The 7,264-nt window shown below is 32.3% G+C and overlaps 2 pseudogenes; both read right to left on the bottom strand.

Annotated features, from left to right (window-relative positions):
* Nucleotides 1-282: 282 nt before the first annotated feature.
* Nucleotides 283-865, bottom strand: LOC149577777 (MYB-like transcription factor EOBI pseudogene; annotated as a pseudogene).
* Nucleotides 866-5,924: 5,059 nt separating this feature from the next.
* Nucleotides 5,925-6,830, bottom strand: LOC149577776 (MYB-like transcription factor EOBII pseudogene; annotated as a pseudogene).
* Nucleotides 6,831-7,264: the final 434 nt, after the last annotated feature.

Raw genomic sequence — 7,264 nt, 5'->3', positions numbered from 1 at the left:
GGTAAACTAATGGCTGAAATTGATTTACAATCGACGGTTGAGATTAAAACAACTTAACAACCCTAACCAAGTCAGTTTCTAGTTGTTTTCAAAAGTGGTCATTTAATTAACAAATATTTGTTTCTAATCTAACCAATTAGTTAGCAAAACAATTACTTGCTAAATAATAGCAAATGGACGAACAGCTGTCTAAAGCTAACAAAACTAACAGAGAAAGCTGGGCTATGTTGGAACACATCAGTTGCATATTCATCAGCTAGTATGTTGCTAACTATTTCCATATCACATGACTTGGTAACCACAATCCGACTCACAACTATCAAAGACCGACTGGTTTAGAGTACTCGGCGAATAAGGTTCAGCATAGCATTCCTTCATTGCGGCTATTTCAAGCCACTCGAAGTTTTCGCAACTAGAAAAAAGCTCATTATTCTCTCTTGCTGCCTTTGTTTCTTCCTGACACTTGAAAATTGTGGGAGAGTTACAACTGCCAATTAGCTCTGGACACATTTTCATGATGTACGTTCTCCAATGATTTTTTATCTCGTTGTCTGTTCTTCCTGGCAAATGCTGAGCAATGCAAGACCACCTGCCAAAAGTAAAAAAAATCACAACCCACATACGATTTGAAACATTCTATCCTTACGGTGCCATCAGAAAACGGAAAAAGTAACATAACGGCGATGGTGGATGAAAACATAATTACTTGCCAATTATTGTGCAATTCGTTGATTAATTGATCCTCCTCTTGAGAAATATTGCCGTGCTGAAGTTCAGGACGTTGATAATTGAGCCACCTCATCCTGCAACTCTTGCCATCTCTCTTCAAACCTGCCAGCAAGTGAACTCCAACGAGCTGCACCATACTGTCTGACGTAGGCAATCAAATTGTTGTCTTCCTCTAAAGACCAGGGCCCTTTTCTAATAATTTCTTCCTCCTCCACCACAACATTCATGCACCAAGGGGCGCTACCCAGTGCTAAGTGCTAATAACAAAAGAGGTCTCTTGTAATCTGTGCAAAAATATATTTCTCTATGCTAACACTCCACGCTTACTATATATAGCATGCGAGTCTTCATGGCCGATTCTAGAAAATCCTAGTACATAAGTCATAGATGTTTTTTTGTTAATTTAGTGGGTCAACCAAATCACCGACTACTTCATTTCAATATTAGAAAAATAGTGGAACTTCATAAGCTTTGTGGAAAGGTGAGGAAATCTAGACGGTTCTGCAATCCAGCAGAATCTGTAATCCAAACATCCCGAGCCACAATAAGCCTATTAAGAAATTCTCCCCCACTTTGTGTGAAGACACGTACTCATTTTCTAGGATTTAAATCTTTGGTGACACTGAGGCACTTTGCCATTCATTCGCTTGACAATACAGAATCATACTCGTTTTCAAACATTTTGAATGCACAAACATTCTTGAATGGAAAGAAAGGCACGACGATGTAATTTTGGTGTGACAATGATGAATCTCTTCTATAGTGGGTTGCCGCGTGGACGTCTGGCTTTGGTTTGGCGACATTTCTTTCCTTATATATCTTAAATGGTGGACGTCCTTTTCATCTGCCAAATAAAGTAATTGTACAAATTATTTATTATTTTGCCACCATATCACAATCACTTTATTTTTTATAACTAAAAAACATTATATATATAACTAATATGCTCAATACATTATAGATTTGTATATCATTTATATGAATTAAGTTTGTTAATGATATCCTAAATAAATATTTTTAGAAATGTTGAGAAATATCAAATATTTAAAATTTAATTTATTGTGTCTAAAAATTTTAATATTTATTTCAATCTACCTTTGATTTTTCGACATTGAATTAAGTTTTAAATTAAGTTTCTATGAAACTTTGATTATATTTATCTCCATAATTTATAATTTTAGCAAATTATATCTTTATTTTTATGCATTGTTTATTAGGTTATTCTTCAAATTATATTGTGCTTATAATTAATATTGAATTTTTGGCATTAAAACGCTCACACCATCACAACTCTACCCTTGTTGCCATTGTTGAATGTCTATCATCAATAACAATGACTATAGGAATGTTTAGATCACTCACATAGAATCTAAACTAATTTAGATATTAATTGGAAACATTGATTTGACTCTAACCATAAATGTAAACAAATCAGTTAGCTACATCAATCACTCCAAAAAAAATTGTTAACTCATTCAATCAAGGAAACTTACTATTTTGACTAAACTCACATCAAATCTCTATCATTCATCTAATTCACTCTTGACCATTGATTGATTTTGGGAATCTATAATTGGAGAACTTTTTTCTCTCATTTGAGGGGATGCAATTGAGGCATATAAAAAAAAATTCATTTTGAATACTCAATATTTGTGCATTCAAACACGTGTTATTGTATTTTTCTTTGAATACACTCATTTTAGTTAGTATTGCAATCATGCTTAACTTAGTTGTTCTCTCTTTATAAAATAAAAGTTGCATTTCATATAAATTAATATTATTTACTTTGCATAGAAAATTTCAAAACATAGCTTAATTTTGCACTGATATAGCTTAAATTCTTACTCTGAATTTTGAGAGCACATTTAAACCTCATCTAGATAGAAGACAATAGGTCACCTTGTTTAGACATTCAAGTTGAACAATGTCATGTTCATTCTTGAATGTACCTAACAAATAATGACTATGTTGAAGTGTATTTTTTCAATTAGAGGTCAAGATTTAGCGCTCATAATATTGTTTATGTTGTAGAGTAATTAGTATTCTTCATATTTTGTATTTAATGTTGTTATTCTAGAAAGAAAATAATTAATACTATTGATAGGTTAATATATTTATCACTAGTAGGCAACAACGTTGAACACAAAGGTAAATCAAAAGCCACTTATATGAGATGTCTTAGGTTCAAGTACATAAAAAGTAAAAACATACCAGCATCTAATAGACTTATTGTTGCTATTAGTCTAGTACTTGATCAAAAACATACATTAAAAAACCCCGTAGGGCACCAAGTTTGTCGGGGACCAAAACCTCAATGAGAAAAATGATTCCTTTTTCTTCCCTTCTTTCAGAGAGCACTTGTCCTACCCTTAATGACCCTTATAGTAGTTAGAAAGTCTTTATAAAGTTTATCTTAATTCACATTGCCTTAATTTGTGTTTTATAAATGAGAACCAACAAGAAATATGGTGTTCATTGTGTGCTTCATGTGTGTTCTCTTCCATGTTTAAATTTTATTCAATATGTAAACAATTTATTGATATTTTGTTTCACTATAATAATGGAATACATTGTTTACTTAATGTCAACTTGACCCCTTCTTATTTTTCCAAGGCATTTAAGACTTACTTCCATAATAACAAAATTCTTGAAAATATTCAAATTTTACCTTATGATACATTTGCTACTAGATTTTATTGATTTATTTATATTGATAATTCAAGGCCTTCTTGTTACTTTTTTCTATGTGTTCATCCAAAGATATCAAATCTAAAACTTCCTTGTCCATATTTTTCTTTAGCTTCGTTGCTTCAGCTCATCTAAACATTATTCCATTAACTTCTCTTACCTTTTGAAAACATTAAATTAAGAGATTCTTATTAGGATGTAGATGTAGACTTATTCACACTTTTGTACAAAAAATATTGAATTAAGATATTCATATTAGGATGTAGGATTAGATTTATTCACACACTTTTAATGAGTTTATTTTTTTTAACAGATGATCTTAGCAATTTTGATTAACATCAAATCATTTTTTATTTGAAGGAAATCAATATTGCTTCAGACATAGTGGATAAATTGATCTATCATTTATGCATAGTCCTCTCATCCTCCATTATATTAGAATTTATACAAAAATCATTTACTAAACTAAATATTATTACAAAAATATATAATAATGGACTCATTATTCATCATTTGCAAATTGCTAAAGTTTATTAGAAGAATGTAAAGTTTTTACAATCAATATTTCTTCATGATTTCATTACTTGTTTGAATAATTTTTTAAACTTTGTTTTAATAGTCAGATGATTCTATTCTTGGAAAGATTACAAGTTTCAAGAATGTGTGAATGTCATTTGATGTCTTTGAGTTTTTCCTTTTTTCCTTTAGCTTTCTGTTCTAGTTGTTTGTGAGGGCTTCATATTGAGCTATGTTTTACACATTAATAATTCCACAGACCACTAGCTCTTAAGAATTGTTTACATCCAACATAACAATCAATTTGATCTTCATAAAATCATAATATATCCAATAAACATTGATAGGATTTTGTAGCTCTTTCTATGCCTTTTAGTCATGTCTTGACCTCAATAATCTCACCCAAATAAATATTTCCTTCTAGATTTTACACAAAGAGATGGAATAAAATATAATTATACAAAACAAAAGGAACACAAGGAGATTTGTTGCTTTGTTTACTAACCATATATGTATACACAAAGCACAAACAGTTTGAGACTTAATTTTCAATAATAAATAGAGAAAATACAAAATAATTTTGCACTATGATTTCTCAATTATTATGACTACTTCATTAATAGTTCTCAAGAATTACTTAAAAAATCAATATGAATCATAACTTATAATCTATCTAGAACTTCTCTAAAAATCATTTTTCTTCTATTTATGTAAAGCTTCCTACTCCAACATTCCATTCTCTTCAAATACTGAACTATTATTGCACACTCAAGATATCACTCTATTCTTCACAAAATGTAAGAAATTCTTATTCTATAAAAATATTTAACACATGTATTATCACAATCTTTACAAAACTAATTTTTGTAGTCCTCAACGATGTATCTTTCTATATGTCTTTATCTTCTTAATTTGTTACTCTTGATTTTCTAGACTTATTTCATATCAATAACTTGCTTACTTAGAAGCAACTTAATGAGTTTATTTCATATCAATAACATGCTTACTTAGAAACAACTTAATGAGTTCACGTTTCAGTTTTCTCTTCATTAATTACATTTATTTCTTCATTCATAACCTTCTATAATTAAAGAAATAGATTATTATTAAAAAGACAATTTAATTTCTTATGGATCTCATCATCATGACATTATTTCTATTAATCTCTCTTTGACTCAGACTTTCTTGACACTAGGAAACTGAATTCTCTCTACTGCTGGTACATTGTACAAAGCATCCTTTGAGTTGTTTTTTCTCTATATTTAAACTCTATGCACTGGTAAGCAGTTGTTCGAAGTTCTGTGCAATTGAGCTCTACGCCAGTCTATTTGGTTGCCTGCCTATATATGGATCTCTCATGAGTCATTTGTCTACTTGCTTGTTAGAATATGGAACTCTATCATACTTTTCTTCTTCCTTTATCTCTACTCTTAACTGAAATATCTGAATAAGTGTGAACCAAGCCATCTGAACCTCATTTCATGATGTGTCAATTTACTACCTGCAAAATTTGTGTGTTTATAGTTTGACAAATATGAGTTGCCAATGCCCTTTTATACTCTCAATGAGAAATGAGAGACGCATTTATAAGAACTATATGCAGTGCACGGTCAAAGTGTTTGGAGTACAGCCACGAAAAATTATTGCCATATTAATAATTTTTTCAAGCCACGAATATATTCGGCAATGAAAAAGCACTTGAAGTGACAATTTGTTTTATATTTTTAAATTATTTCCAAAACTCGCAATACAATTGTTTCATGATGTTTAATAATTACACAAAGGTGCGATCTCGTTGCTCTATAGCCATTTCGAATAGAACTGAGCGGAAGAAAAAATGCACTTTTTAGGAATACAAGCTTACAATTCAATTACAGTATATGCGTTGTAAACTGAACCTCAGTTTGAGAGTGCAGCGGAATATACAGGAGAAGCTCATGGAGAATTTATTTATCGAATATGCCAATTCAATGAACCCAATTTCGCGAACGTTAATGATACATGTTTTGTACTTCATCTAGATTCCACAGGTCGATGGACTCATAGTCCCATAAGAAATCTTCATTATCTGACAAGACATTCAACGGGGAATCTGTCGTAGAGGACCAGGAGAAGGCTGGGCTATGTTGAAACATATCAGCTGCATATGCATCAGCTATTATGCTGCTCACTATTTCCATATCACTTGATTATTCCACCAACACTTGGTAACCACAATCCGACTCACAACTTTCAAAGCCCAACTGGTTTACAGTACTTTGCGAATAAGGTTCACCATAACATTCCTTCACTGGGGCCATTTCAAGCCACTCGAAGTTTTCGCCACTGGAAAACTCATTATTCTCTCTCACTGCCTCTGTTTCTTGCTCACGCTTCGAAATTGTGGGAGAGTTACAACTCCCAATTAGCTCTTGAGACATTTTCATGATGTGCGTTCTCCAATGATTTTTGATCTCGTTATCTGTTCTTCCTGGCAAATGCTGGGCAATGCAAGACCACCTGCCAAAAGAACAAAACATCACAACCCACATACGATTTGAAACATTCTATCCTTACAGTACCATCAGAAAAGAAATAATGTAATATAATGGCGATGGTGGATGAAAACATAATTACTTGTTTCCCCATTTATTGTGCAATTCGATGATTAACTGATCCTCCTCTTGAGAAAAATTGCCGTGCTTAAGTTCAGGACGCAGATAATTGAACCACCTCATCCTGCAACTCTTGCCATCTCTCTTCAAACCTGCCAGTTTTGCAAGTGAACTCCAACGAGCAGCACCATACTGTCTGACGTAGGCAATCAACTTGTTGTCTTCCTCTAAAGTCCATGGCCCTTTTCTAATCATTTTTTCCTCCTCCACCACAACATTCATCCACCAAGGGGCGCTACCCATTTTTTTCTTGTAGCCTGAGCAAAAATATTTTTTCTCTATGCTTTGTTATGCTAACATTCCACGCTTGGTATATATAGCATCTGAGTCTCCATGGCCTATTCTACAAAATCCTAGTACATAAGTCATAGATGTTATTTGTTAATTTAGTCGGTCAACAAAATCACCGACTATTTCATTTCAATAGTCGAAAAAAATTGCAACTTCATAAACTTTGTGGAAAGGTAAGGAAATCTAGACGGCATTGCAATCAAGCAGAATCTATAAATTCAGACATCCTGACCCACAAAATTCTCTCCCACTTTATCTGAAGACACGTTTTCATTTTCTTGGATTTAAATCTTTGGCAACAATGAGGCACTTTCCATTCATTCGCTTGACAAAGTAGAGTCATACTTGCTTTCAATCCTTTTGAATGCGCAAACATTCTTTAATGG

The sequence above is a fragment of the Cupressus sempervirens genome, chromosome 1 (assembly GCF_028749045.1).
Source record: "Cupressus sempervirens isolate cs-2001-9-10 chromosome 1, ASM2874904v1, whole genome shotgun sequence".
In the NCBI taxonomy this organism is placed as follows: domain Eukaryota; kingdom Viridiplantae; phylum Streptophyta; class Pinopsida; order Cupressales; family Cupressaceae; genus Cupressus; species Cupressus sempervirens.
The sequence above is the reverse complement of the archived record's forward strand: the minus strand, read 5'-3'. Positions and strand labels throughout refer to the sequence as shown.